The 14,975-nt window shown below is 39.0% G+C and overlaps 1 protein-coding gene across 1 annotated transcript in view; it reads left to right on the top strand.

Annotated features, from left to right (window-relative positions):
* LOC139733309 (methionine synthase-like) overlaps positions 1 to 14,975 on the top strand; it is a 123,275-nt gene that overhangs the window by 93,181 nt on the left and 15,119 nt on the right. The window lies entirely within an intron of this gene.

Raw genomic sequence — 14,975 nt, 5'->3', positions numbered from 1 at the left:
TCTTAGTACAGTGTATCTGTACGATGACGAACAAATACAAACACGAACAAATTGAAACACGTCAATACAGTGTTTCAAAGATCGTCTTGACTTTAATAATGGTCTTTTAAAAATATGAACTTTAGCCCTTATTTCCATAACCAAAACTGCTATATCGAATCTTGTCATTAATATGATCAGTTTGGAGAGCGCTTACAGCTACAAGCCTGTAAAATTTTCCAGCAGTTAAGCAATGAATCGTCCAATACAAAACAAAGGAATGTACAGCGAGTGTGTGTCTTTACATGACAATGGGATTTATACCCGGACGAAATATGGTGCTACATGTATATTGTAACTACTTACTGACTTATTTTAAGGGCTCTGCTGCTTGAGTATCCGTGTTCAGCTAAATGAATTGTAATTTGGCGATAACCAAAAATTCCCACGAGCAATAGAAACACTCTAACATCCGATACAAAAGAAGAGAAATTGCGTGTTTGTGTTCGTGGGGATGCGTATACTTGAGGAAATAGTAAAATAAATGACATAGGAGTGAGGCTGAACTGCCTAAGAAAAAAAAGGAAAAATAAAGAAAGCCCTTACAGCTACAAGCCTGTGAAACTTTCCAGCAGTAAAAGCAGTGAAACGTCCAAATACAAAACAGAGGCAGATAGAGAGAGTGTGTGTTTGTTTACATGACAATATGATTTGTACCTAGACGAAAGCGGCATTACCTCAACTAAAATAAAGAAAGAGACATAGCTTCTAACCACGTAACTAAATGGTAAGTCTTTTTGAACCAAGAGTGTGGAACGTAAGATGAATCACGACGATCACCCGTGACCGACACATCTTCAAAGGGAACAGTTAGAAGTGGAAGGAGTGTCAAGCATATTGTCTCAACAAAGCAATGACACAATAACATTAAGGCATTCCATAATTTCGCTCTGAAATCAATGGTATTAATCATGTAGGCCTACCATTGCTCGCATAGTCCATAAACTTTGCTTTACAAACTTTCAGTGAAACGTGTCATAACATAAATATGTAACTCCATTACCAATGACTACTACATAAACAAAGATATATCAAAATGAACGCATAGCACATGTAGTTCAGGGGGATTATAACCTGATACTCTGCTCTTCACTGCCCAGATGGCAACAACACTCGTCACCTACGGCTACGTATAGAGAAACAGCCATGACTAAAATAACACCTTCGCCTTTTATTTGGCAGATCAACACACAACCTCTTTTAACACACTGTAATTGGCACGGAGGGAAATGAAAGAGCTCTTCACTAATACTAAACAGCATTTGCATTCCACTCATGTGGCGCAAGATACACTCGTACCTCTAAAGCAACATAAAGCCTGTCTACAACTCCGTTATTGGGTCAAACAATACAGTCTGAAATGTCAAAGAGACGAGCGAGTCCGCATACACCTGGCTTAGAGTAAATTAATTCAGTTCTTAACTCAAGTTGGTGTTATGCAAAATGCACAAATCCTCACCTTCAGTATAACAAAAACAAACGTAGCAAAAAGGAAAAGAAGACGAGAGCTGGCAAAAATTAAACTGCACAACTGCAATTTATAGCCTTTTGGGTGACAAGTGAAGCAAATGTATTAGATGTTATAGCAGTGTTTTTTTAAGCATAAACAGACAAAATAATAGAGGACAGACAATGTCAAATTAAAAAAAACCATAAACTTAATGTCATAGAACATACTTAACAAGATGCATTAAAACCGTAACTTAAATCGCTGCTCTACTTCTCGGCCACGGAATATCCACACACACAGAGGGAAAAAAAAAACCTTAGGGGAAAGAGACAACTTTAACCCGTTGAGGACGGTTTGATTTTGCTACAACACGCATTTCCCATAGACGCTTGCCCGAGTATACTCGGGACTCGTCCTCAACGGGTTAAGTATAACATTCTTGAATCAAAAAAGATAAGGAAAACACAAATTGTAATGTTCACGTCAGGATAACAAAAGCGCCCGCATGAACATGTATTATACTTAAGATGGGAATACGATTTTGATACAAATGATTGTCTCATTGATTTCAAAGTAATGACTCCTTTACCACCTGCAATACCATACCACTATGACGTCTCTGAAATCAATCTATGGTAGCACTCATGCACATGTGATTGCATCGTGCATTAACTTCCCTTTTCCTAAACTATCAGTGGCATGAAATAACTCATATAATATAAAGCAATATGAAGCCCATTCCTTCCCTTCCTGTCTTTTACTCTGTTGTTGGGTCAAACAATAACAACCTGGAATTTCTAAGAGATGAGCAAGACGCTATACACTTGGACTAAGTGAATTAATTCAGTTCCAATCCCTGCTAGTTACGTACACGTTCCTAACTATCCTGTTACATTATAACAAGAACAAATCAAGAGAAAAGGAACGAGAATACAAAATGTGGCAAGCGGCGCACTGTTTCAAGGGGCAATTCATAACATTACGTGTGAAAAAATTAATGAAGCAAGCCCAACCTCCAAATCCCATGCAAAACAAGGGACGTAGAGTAGCTGTTTTCAGGGGGTTGCATATACTGAGTACTTGATGAAATTGTACGATAAAAGAAAATGACACCAGGGTAAAGCTGAACTGCCAAAGAAAAAAAGGAAAAGAAAGAAAGCTCCTATGGAACTTTCAAGCAGTAAAATCAATAAAGCGTCCAGTACAAAACAAAGGCAAATAGAGTGTGTGGTTGTTTAGATGACAATGTGATTTGTACCTGGACAAAAGCGGCATTACCTCCTTCCAAATAAATAAAGAGACATCGCTACTAACCACGTAATTAAATGGTAAGTCATCTCGAACCAAGAGTGTGAAACGTAAGCTTCTACGTAAAAGATGAATAATGACGATCACCCGTGACCGACGCATTTTCAAAGGGAACAATTAGAAGGGGCAGGAGTGCCAAGCATATTGTCTCAGCAAAGCAATGACACAATGACATTTAGGCATTCCATAATTTCGCTCTGAAATCAATGATATCAATAATGTAGGCCTACCATTGCTTGTATAGTCCATAAACTTTGCTTGACAAACTTTCAGTGAAACGTGTCATAACATAATTCTGTAACACCATTAGCAGTGACTACTACATAAACATAGATATATCAAAATGAACGCTTAGCACAGATATAACTCAGGGGGATTATAACCTGATACTCTGCTCTTCACTGCTCAGATGACAACAACACTCATCACCTACGGCTACGTATAGAGAAACAGCCATGACTAAAATAACAGTTTTGCCTTTTATTTGGCAGATCGACACACAACCCCTTTGAACACACTGTAATTGGCACGGAGGGACATGAAAGAACTCTTCACTAATACTAAACAGCATATGCATTCCACTCATGTGGCGCAAGATACCTCTAAAGCAACATAAAGCCTGTCTACAACTCCGTTATTGGATCAAACAATACAGTCTGAAATATCACAGAGATGAGCGAGACGGTATACACCTGGCTTAGAGTAAATTAATTCAGTTCTTTTTCGCACTCAAGTTGAAGTGTTTATATAAATGCATAAATTCCCACCTTCAGTATAACAAAACCAAACGTAGCGAAAAGGGAAGAGAAGACGAGAGCTGGCAAAAATAAACTGCACAACTGCAATTTATAACCTTTTGTGTGCCAAGTGAAGCAAATGTATTAGATGTTATAGCAGTGGGTTTTTTAGCATAAACAGACAAATAGAGGACAGACAATGTCAAATTTAAAAACCATCAACTTAATGTCAGAGAAGATACTTGATGCAAATTATTGTCTCATTAATTTAAAAGCAATTATTCCTTTACCACCACCAGTACCACACCACAATGACGTCTCTGATATCAATGGCAGCACTCACCCACATCGTGCATTAACTTCCCTTTCCCGAAACTACCAGTGGAATGTGCCATTATATTGTGCAATTCGATCAGTAGTGATTGACTTTAAAGAAGAAAGAGAAAGCAACAAATTGAATGCTTACCATGTTGCTTAGGGTTATTCCAGTTTGATACTGATCTGTTCTATTCTCCCAGATGCCAACAACACATAAATTATTACCTATGGCTAAACTCGTGAAACAGCCATGAGGCTGCGTTCACATAGAACTAGTATACTATTTGGGTATTCAGGCTCGTTTTTCGAGGGCACGCGAATAGCTTGAATCGAATGATAGGATTTCCTCACACCGGTTTACATAGGAGGGCACTATTCGAAAGTACCGAATAGCTGCGAATAGTATAGCAAAGTGGGAATCGAGCTTGTTCGATTTTCTTGCAGCGTATACCGTCTCTCGTTTATGAAATAATGACACTTTTGGTCTGGATTTGCCCTTTAGCAAAAATAAGCATGTTGACTGACATTCTGATGCAGTTTAAAAATTGTTAATAAGATTTGCTGGGATGTACGAGGAAGAAATCCTCACTGCATGGGATGGCGAGTTGACGGTGCGGGTGATGGTGTACTCGGTGCCCGAATACCGAATACCGAATACTTCTATGTGAACGCAGCCTAACGAAAATAAACGACAGAGAACCCCGTCATAATCACTATATACTTGGCAGGGTGTGTCCCGAAATTCCTCATATAATGTAAAGCAATATCAAGCCAATTCCTTCCCTGCCTGTCTTTAAGTCCGTTATCGGGTCAAACAATAATAACAATCTGGAATTTCAAAGAGATGAGCGAGACGCCATACACCTGGACAAGAGTTAATTTATTCAGTTCCCATTCCTTTTAGTTATGTAAGGCTGCGCTCACATAGAAATATACCTGTATACAGTATGTCCCAAAAATAATTACAACGGGGCCCTCCGCAATGATATCTTTAAAAATAGTGAATCAATCTAAATACAAATTCAGGGTAGGAAACTATAACTCATTGCCCACATCTTACAGAAAATCCCATTCAATTTGCTTCAGTGGTCAAAGAGAAATGAGGAATTTTGTAGAGGATGTCGAGAATCTCTTCTGTCCAAATTCTGTCTATTATTCACACACAAGATCATTGAATTGCTAAAATTGGAGGAATGAGACTCATGACATGCTTTAGAACAATCCACATTTCTCTGTGACCGCTTAACCAAATTGAATGGGGTTTTCTGCAAAATAGAGCTAAGATGTTATATTTTAAGACCCTGAAGTAGCACTTAGACAGGTTGATCATATTGGGTGCTATCAATTCGAAAATCTGATTGTAATTTTTGGGGCGACTTACTGCAGTATGTCCCCCAAAAAAAATTACAATCAGATTTTCGCATTGATAACGCCAGAATATGATTAAATTTCTAAATGCTACTTAGGGTCTTAAAATACAACATTTTAGCTCTATTTTGCAGAAATCCCCATTCGATTTGATTAAGCGGTCACAGAGAAATGTGGATTGTTCTAAAGCATGTCATGAATCGGATTCTTCCGAGTTTAGCATTTTGATGATCTTGTGTGTGAATAATAGACAGAACTTGGACAGAAGAGATTCCTGACATCCTCTACAAAATTCCGTATTTCTCTTTGACCACTGAAGCAAATCGGATGGGGTTTTCTGTAAGATGTGGGCAATGAGTTATAGTTTCAAAACCTGAATTTGTATTTAGATTGATTCACTATTTTTAAAGATATCATTTCGGAGGCCCCCGTTGTAATTATTTTTGGGACATACTGTACTATTCCGGCATTCGGTGCTCGTTTTCGAGGGCACGCGAATACCTTGAATCGAACGATAGGATATCCTAAGGCTGCGTTCACATAGAAGTATACTATTCGGGTATTCGGGGCTCGTTTTTGAGGGCACGCGAATAGCTTGAATCGAACGATAGGATTTCCTCACACCGGTTCTCATAAGAGGGCACTATTAGAAAGTACCGAATACCTGTGAAAAGTATAGCAAAGTGGGAATCGAGCTTGTTCGATTTTCTTGCAGCGTATACCGTCTCTCGGTTATGAAATAATGACAATTTTGGTCTTGCCCTTTAGCAAAAATAAGCATGTAGACTGACATTCTGATGCAGTTTAGAAATTGTTAATAAGATTTGCTGGGATGTAGGAGGAAGAAATCCTCACTGCATAGGATGGTGAGTTGACGGTCCAGGTGATGGTGTACTCGGTGCCCGAATGCTTTTTAGTAGGTTCCTCATATTTACACATAATTTTATTACATGTCCTTATACATTTGTGAAATTATGTCTAAAATTGAATGTTGTGTTATACATATTTTACTCCGAAATCAAATGGAATATGAAACCTGAATATGGAATGTGGAATATGGAACTTGAATAAAAAAAAAATAGCGAATAGCGAATACCGAATACCGAATACTTCTATGTGAACGCAGCCTAACACCAGTTCACATAAGAGAGCACTATTTGAAAATGCCGAATAGCATAGAATAGTATAGCATAGTCACTCTGGGAATCGTGCTTGTTCGATTTTGGAGCAGCGTATACCATCTTTCCTTTATGAAATGATGACAATTTTGGTCTGGATTTGCCCTTTAGCAACAATAAGCACGTAGATTGACATTCTGACATAGTTTAAAAATGGTTATTGCTGGGATGATTGTGTAGGAGTAAGAAGTAGGGAGCTGATGGTGCGGGTGATTGTGTACTGGGTCGACCTGACGGCGCATAGCGAATAGGGAATAGTGATTGATGCCGTATACTTCTATGTGAACGCAGCCTTAATGTACACGTTAATACCTATCCTGTTACAGGATACAAGAACTAATGAGAAAAGTAAAGAGAAAACGAAAAGTGGCAAGCGGGGCAATGTTTCAAGGGGCAATCTACAACATTATGTTTGACAAAAATTATGAAGCAAACCCAACCTCCAAACTGCAATACAAAACAAGGGAAATAGAGTTAGCTCTGTGTTCAAGCGTTGCGTTTACTTGATGAAATAATACGATAAATGACATCGGAGTGAAGCTGAACTGCAGAAAAAAAAATAAAATGAAAAAGTCCTGCGGGACTCGATTAACTTCTCGCCTTCCAGTACGGTATTATGAAGATGCAGCGCGATAAGCGATTATGCCACACGGCTCTCCCGAAGATCGTGAACGAAATTTAAATCTATATACCATACAAAACACAAATTTACTTTGATATTCAATTTTTGGCGACTGATAGCGCTATTCCACTTCCCACAAGTGGCTGCGTGGATTCGATCAATATACAGTTGCAAAGATAAAAGCCCTTACAGCCACAAGCCTGTGAAATTTTCCAGCAGTAAAAGCGATGAAGCGTCCAATACAAAACAAAGGCAAGTAGAGTGTGTGTTTGTTTACATGACAATGTGATTTGTACCTGGACGAAAGCGACATTACCTCAATTAGAATAAAGAAAGAGACACTGCTTCTAACCACATAACTAAACGCTAATTCTCCTGGAACCAAGATTGTTGAACGTAAGCTTCTACGTGAAAGATGAATCATGACGATCAGCCGTGAACGACACATCTTCAAAGGGGAAAATTAGAAGTGGAAGGAGTGCCAAGCATAGTGTCTCAGCAATTCCAAAGCAATGACACCCTTACATTTAGGCATACCATAATTTCACCTCTGAAATCAATGGTATTAATCATGCACCATTGCTTGCACAGTCCATAAACTTTGCTTTACAAACTATCAGTGGAACGTGTCATAAAATAATTCTGTAACTCCATTAGCAGTGATTGACTACATAAAGAAATATATATATATCAAATTGAACGCTTAGCACGTATAACCCAGGGGGTTATAGTCTGATATTCTGTTCTTCACCGCCCAGATGACAACAACACTCATCACCTACTGCTACATATAGAGAAACAGCCATGAGGAAAATAAAAGTTTTGCCTTTTCTTTGGCAGAACGACACACAGCCCCTTCAAAGACACTATAGTTGGCAGGGAGGGGCATGAAAAATATCATTACTAATACTAAACAGCATATATTATGCATTCCACTCATGTGGCGCGAGATACCTCTATAGCAACATAAAGCCTGTCTACAACTCCGTTGGTCGAACAATAACCTGGAATGTCAAAGAGATGAGCGAGGCGTCTTACACCTTGCCTAGAGTAAATTCATTCAGTTGCCATTCCTGGTCGAGTTGAGTTATGTCAATTATTTTCCGACCTGTCCTGTGACAACGTAACAGGAACAAACGTAGAGAAAGGGAAAGAGAAAACGAATGGTGGCAAGCGGGGCAATGTCTCTACGGGCAATTTACAACATTATGTGTGACAAAAATTATGAAGCAAACCCAACCTCCAAACTGCAATACAAAACAAGGGAAATAGAGTTAGCTCTGCGTTCAGGGGGTTGCGTTTACTTGATGAAATGATACGATAAAGATCGTGTGCGAAATTTAAATTTATATACTATACACAACACAAATCTACTTTGATATTCAATTTTTGGCGACTGATGGCGCTATTCCACTTTCCACAAGTGGCCGCGTAGATTCGATCAATATACAGTTGCAAATATAAATCGGGAATCGTTTCGTCAAGATTCCATTCTCATTTTCAGTGATTGACAACGAAAATAATGTTAAGTAGCGATTTGAAGTAATATTCAGACACATTTGTGAAGTCCTATTCTTTATACAGTCCCACATAATTCAGATGAAATTGTTTCTGTCATGCACCCATGTAAAAATTTCATGCGTGTGTCGGCGTAGGCAAGTAAGTCGATTAGACAGGATATGTAAATGAATATTTACCAATAGGTCTTTATATTGTTCAACAAAAAAAAAACCAGAAATCAAACGTGGCGATAAGGTCTTTTAAGAGTCACCTTCACATTAACATTTGTATTTTCAAGTCGAAGTTTCCAGTCGAAGCACTTTGGTCTCCAACACAAAACAAAGGGATATTGTGTGTGTGTGTGTGTGTGTATAGATGCGTTTACGTGCGAACGTGATTTCTACATGGGCGAAGGTGTAGTACTCCATTGAAGAAAAAAAGTTTTAAAAATATAAGTATTTTGTTTTGTGCTCTTGTGGGGTTCGAACCCGCAAGTGTGCAACCTCACATCTCTGGTGACGTCGCCTTTAACCACTCGGCCATACGTCTCGACGAGAAAATATGAGGAATGTAAACGTATGTATGTGAAAGATGAATCAGGAATCGTTTCATCCACATTCCATTCTCATTTTCAGTTTTAAACTGCAAAATTGTCACCCTGATGAGGAGATTTGAAAACATAAATGCATGATGACTGCAGCTTATTGTCTGAGCTACAACATACTTAAGTTTCAGAGGAGATGAAGCAAAATCAGCTGAGATAAAGGTGCTGAAACGTTGCCAAGTCAATGCATGGTTTTAAAAAAAATCACCTCCCATAGACATAACGCGTAAACTTGTCCGATTTTGTGTTTTTACTTTTAATCCCAATTTAAAGTATGATGACGTCATCAAATTTCAAAACCACGACATGGACTTGAAAGGCAAATGTTCAAAGTACAACATATCTGAATTTGGGATAATATTGAGCTTAAACAATAGAGATACGAGCAAATGAATGTCAGAAACAGTACCTCAAAAAAATTAATTCCACTTTTTTTATTTCAGATGATGGATATGATGACGTCATTGAGTTTTCCTGGAAATATTGATACTCGAGACGTTATTTCCAATTCATATGCTTTTGTACTATGCTATAAAAACATAGGGTCACCGGACGTTTTATAGAGCTTTGGCGAAATAAACAAAGACATGTTTTTCGCTATATTTGCACATAGATGCGCACATGAAATTTCAACTTTGACGCCAGTGCATTCCTTTGTTATAGGTTAAAATTGATCGGAAATCAATGGATATTGTTACTTGATGTATCAGAAAATTTGCATTTTCATGTTGCTTACGCGCACTGCGCGCGAAAATACGCGGACGGACGCCTACGTGCGGAACGCGTAAAATTGTCTGAAACTTCGAGATTTCCCATTGGAAAGTTGTTTTGAGCCTTTTAAAAGTTTGATGCGCGCGTACGCGCAATGATGTCCTAGGTAATTAGCATTGAAAAGTAAGATAGAGCGTGACCTGAACTTTATGTCCACCGAAAATGATACAGAAATGACTTTTAGTCATGAAGTTATGATCGATCATGATCGATCATAACTTCATGACTAAAGGTCATTTCTGTATCATGGTCCGAAAATCACAAAATGGTGCCTAGATGACGTCATAGATATGTTACTGTCATGAAAACCTTATTGTGGCCAGATATTGAGCGTGTTTCTACTGAGCGACGAAAATTCGAGGTGATGCCATCCGATGTGTGGTGATACCGGCCGATGCCGGCCGATACCGGCCGATACGTGGTGACACCTCGAATTTTTCCTCAGTAGAAACAGATCTGGTAGTGGCCGATGCCGGCTGATGCGAGGTGCTCCGTCATCCATCTATTGAGGTGGTCGATGCGTGGTGACGCGAAGGACGATTCTCAGTAGAAACACACCGGGTAGCGAAATTCGAGGTGTATCGGACGTCTAGAATTTCTCCCCGCGCTTTTCAATCGGTTCATCGCACACATGTGTACAAAATACGTGTGTACACACAGCGACAGTGTTCGCATCATGCTTTGTTGGTACCAACTCGCTTGTGTATGTGTTACAGGCCCTATACGTTACGTTACATGTGAATTGTGGCATTCATCGCCTATTGTTCGCGTGATTAACCGCCTAACTTATTGCATTACTAAGCCCTCATCACTTACTTGATTTTGCACCGCGTTATTTCATTTTATATTGTCTCTAATCACGAGAGTACCATATTAGTGTGTCGCAGCCTTGAGAAAATCTCAACTGGACCCTCGATCTCCAAAGATTTCTCATCAGTCAGTGGCAGGATACCAGTATGTTAGTTCGGGGTATATTGGATGGGAAGACGAAGAGAAATAGCTAATCAAAAAATAGCCGACGCAGTTGTAGCAAAGCAGGCAGGGTTCGGATCGTATTAACAGGCAGTGCGCGCGTGACCCAAATCTGTGACTTAAAAATACCTGACTTCCGGAATCGCCGCATTTGCACGTCACCTTTGCATCACCTCGTATTTTATCGCTCAGTAGAAACAGCTCGAGTGGTCGTAAAATACGAGGTGCTGCGTTGGACAAAATTCGTGGCGATGCCAGGGATGTGAGGTGCTCTCAGTAGAAACACGCTCATTGTCATGAGACATGTTGACTGAAAATTTCATGTTATTCCGTAATGTCATTCTTGAGATATTGACAACACAAAATGTGGCAGAAAGAAAGAAGAACGAGATAAGAAACTCGTCACCGTGAGGACGAGTTAGGTGATACGCTGGGGTCATCAGATGTCGGTCATCTGTGATTGACAAAGAAAAGAATGTGATATAGCACCTTGAAGTTATATTTAGATATTTAGTTGAAATTTTTTTGGACCTACATTATTCAGATCACATTTTTTTTTTCTGTCACACAAACTAAGTGGAAATTCTGTGCGTGTGCGACTAAGTCGATTTACAGGCTTTAGAGTACATACAGTGTATTCACCCAGTGATCCTCGACACGAACAAATTAAACACGACAATTAAGTGTTTTAATAACCATCTTGGTATTAACATTGGCCTTTTAAAACATCACCTTTGACACTTATTCACATAACCAATATGATTCCCTCTAATCTTGTTACCATAATTGGTCAGTTCAGAGAGCTCTTACAGCTATATACAAGCCTGTGAGATTTACCAGCAGTACAAGCAATGAAGCCTCCCATACAAAACAAAGGCATAAGAGAGCAAGTGTGTCTGTTTACATGAGAATGTGATTTATACCTGAACGAATATCAAATGGCATTACCTCAATTGAAGAAAAAAGGGCAAAAGAAAAACTGCAGAGTTTATTCCCCAAAACCGATAAGTCCATTTTTGACGACTTTGAAGTACGGTCTCTGTCATAAGTAAAAACTTTATTATCCTCCTTATTTTTCTTTACCTTTAATCACAAATATCTCCATTTGGCAAATATGGACTTATCGGTTTTTGCAAACAGACTCCTCAACTATTCTTGCTTATCATCCTATAAGGTTGTTTTAAAATTTCACGTGCCAAAACGTACGGCTCCTGCGAAAGAAACGGCGTCTTTAACCATGTAACTGTAGGTCTCCTCCAACCAAGAGTAGTGAACGTAAGCTAATACCTCAATAATAATTTATTTGACGATCCGACGTGATAGACACACATTCAAAGGGGACAATTAGAAGTGGAAGGAGTGCTTAATCGTCTCATTAATTCCTAATCAATGACACCCCTACATACAGGCATACCATAATTTCGCATCTAAAATCAATGGTATAGGACTCATGCACCATTACTTGTATAGTGCATAAACTTAGCTTTTTAAGCTTTGAGTAAAACGTGTCGTGACATAATTCTGTAATTCCATCAGCAGTGATTAACATAGTAAAGAAGAAAGATATATCAAACTGAACGCCTAGAACCTAACCAGGGGGGATTATAGCATTATACTAGCATCACTGCCCAGATGCCAACAACACCCATCACCCATGGCTACGAATAGGGAAGCAGCCATGGTGAAAATAAAGATTTGCTTTTTTGTTGGCAGAATGGCACACAGCCCCTTCAAATACACTGTACTTGGCTGTGTGTGTCATGAAAGAGCTCTTAACTAATACTAAACAGTGTATACCTTCCACTGATGTGGCACGAGATGCCTCTATAGCAACAGATAGCCAGTCTACAACTCCAATAGACGAGCAATAACAACCTGAAATTTCAAAGAGATGAGCGAGACGCTATACACCTAGCCTAGAGTTTATTAATTCAGTTTTCATTCCAAATACTCAAGTTGGATTATGTTAGTAGAAACATTCACATCTGCAGTATAACTTAAACAAATGTAGAGGAAAGGGAAAAAAGAAGTGGGGAGAGGAAAACTGCGCAACTGCAATTTATATCCTTGCATGATCCAAGTGAAGGAAATGTTTCAGATGTCATAGCATAGTCTTAAGCATAAACTGACAAATAGTCAATGTCTAATTTAAAAACCATCAACTTTATGTGAGAGGAGAAACTAACTTACAATTAAAAATGCAGTAAACCGTAGCGTAAATCACTGGTCTACCACTCGGCCTAGGAACATCCACACAAACACACGCACAACACACACAGACACAGACACACACACACAAACACACACATGTTAAGGGAGAGAAACAACTTTAGATATAACCATTTTTTGATAAAAGGAAAAGAAAAAGAAAAATGTTCGCATCAGGATAACAAACGTGTCCGCAAGAACACGCATGGTATTGATGATTGTCTCATTGATTTAAAAGCAATGATTCCTTTACCACCACCACCATAACCACGCAACAATGACGTCTCTAAAATCAATGGCAGCACTCATGCACATGTGATTTCATGGTGCATTAACTTCCGTTTTCCTAAACTACCAGTCGAACGTGCCATATCATAATATTGTGTATTTCGATCAATAGTGACTGACTTTAAAGAAGAAATTATAATGCATCAAATTGAATGCTTACCTAATTACTCGGGGTGATTCCAGTTTGATACTGATCTGTTCTACTGCCCCAGATGCCAACAATACATAATTATCACCTACGGATACTAATGAAAAAGCCAAGACGAAAATAAAGGACATAGAACCCCGTCATACGCACCAAACTTGGCATATTGTAGCACGAAATACCTCGTACTGAAGCAATATAAAGCCCATTCCTTTCCTACCTGTCTACAACTCCGTTATTAGGTCAAACAATAACAACTTGGAATTTCAAAGAGATGAGCGAGACGCCATACACCTGGACTATAGAGTTCAGTAATTCAGTACCGATTCCTACTAGTTATGTAATCGTCCACGTTCCTACCTATCCTGTTACATCATATTACAGTACAGTGTGTCTGTCTTTACATGACAATGAGGTTTATACCTGGACGAAATATGGTGCTATATATATTGTAACTACTTACTGACACATTTTAAGGGCTTTGCTGCTTGAGTATCTATGTTCAGCTAAATGAATTGTTATTTGGCGATAACCAAAAATTCCCATGAGCAATAGAAACACACCTCTGATACAAAACAAGGGAAATTGCGTGTTTGTGTTCGTGGGGTGTGTATACTTGATGAAATAGTAAAATAAATGACATCGGAGTAAAGCTGAACTGCCTAAGAAAAAAGAAAAATAATGAAAGCCCTTACAGCGACAAGTCTGTGAAATTTTCCAGCAGTAAAAGCGATGAAGCGTCCAATACAAAACAAAAACAAGTAGAGTGTGTGTTTGTTTACATGACAATGTGAATTGTATCTGGGCGAAAGCGGTATTGCCTCTATTAAAATAAAGAAAGAGACATCGCTTCTAACCACGTAACTAAACTGTAAGTCTCCTCGAACCTAGATCGTGGAACGCAAGCTTCAACGTGAAAGATGAATCATGACAATCAGCCGTGACCGACACATCTTCAAAGGGGATAATTAGAAGTGGAAGGAGTGCCAAGCATATTGTCTCAGCAATTCCAAAGCAATGTCACCCTTACATTTATGCACAGGGGCGGATCCAGGAATTCCGTAAAGAGGGGGCGCGTTTACAAAAATTAAAGGGGGAGGGGGCGCACGCACCCCTCCCCCATTTTTTCCTTTTTATTTCTTTTGTTTCAACAAAAAATAAGGGGGGGGGGCGTGCGCCGGTTGCGGTCTTCCCTGGATCAGCCCCTTAGGCATACCATAATTTCGCCTCTGAAATCAATGGTATTAATCATGCACCATTGCTTCATATTCAATAAACTTTGCTTTACAAAATTTCAGTGAGACGTTTCAAAAAATAATTCTGTAACTCCGTTTGCAGTGATTGACTACATAAAGAAATATATATCAAATTGAACGCTTAAGCTGGTATCTCACTGAGCGGCGAACGTTTGCGAACGTAGCGAATTTGAGATTCGCCAACTTTTCTGACGAACGTTTGCGAAAAATC

Source organism: Diadema antillarum, unplaced genomic scaffold (genome assembly GCF_040938485.1).
Source record: "Diadema antillarum isolate AM-2024a unplaced genomic scaffold, OU_Dant_1.0 seq00000468_RagTag, whole genome shotgun sequence".
In the NCBI taxonomy this organism is placed as follows: domain Eukaryota; kingdom Metazoa; phylum Echinodermata; class Echinoidea; order Diadematoida; family Diadematidae; genus Diadema; species Diadema antillarum.
This window is presented reverse-complemented; position numbering and strand designations above follow the sequence as displayed.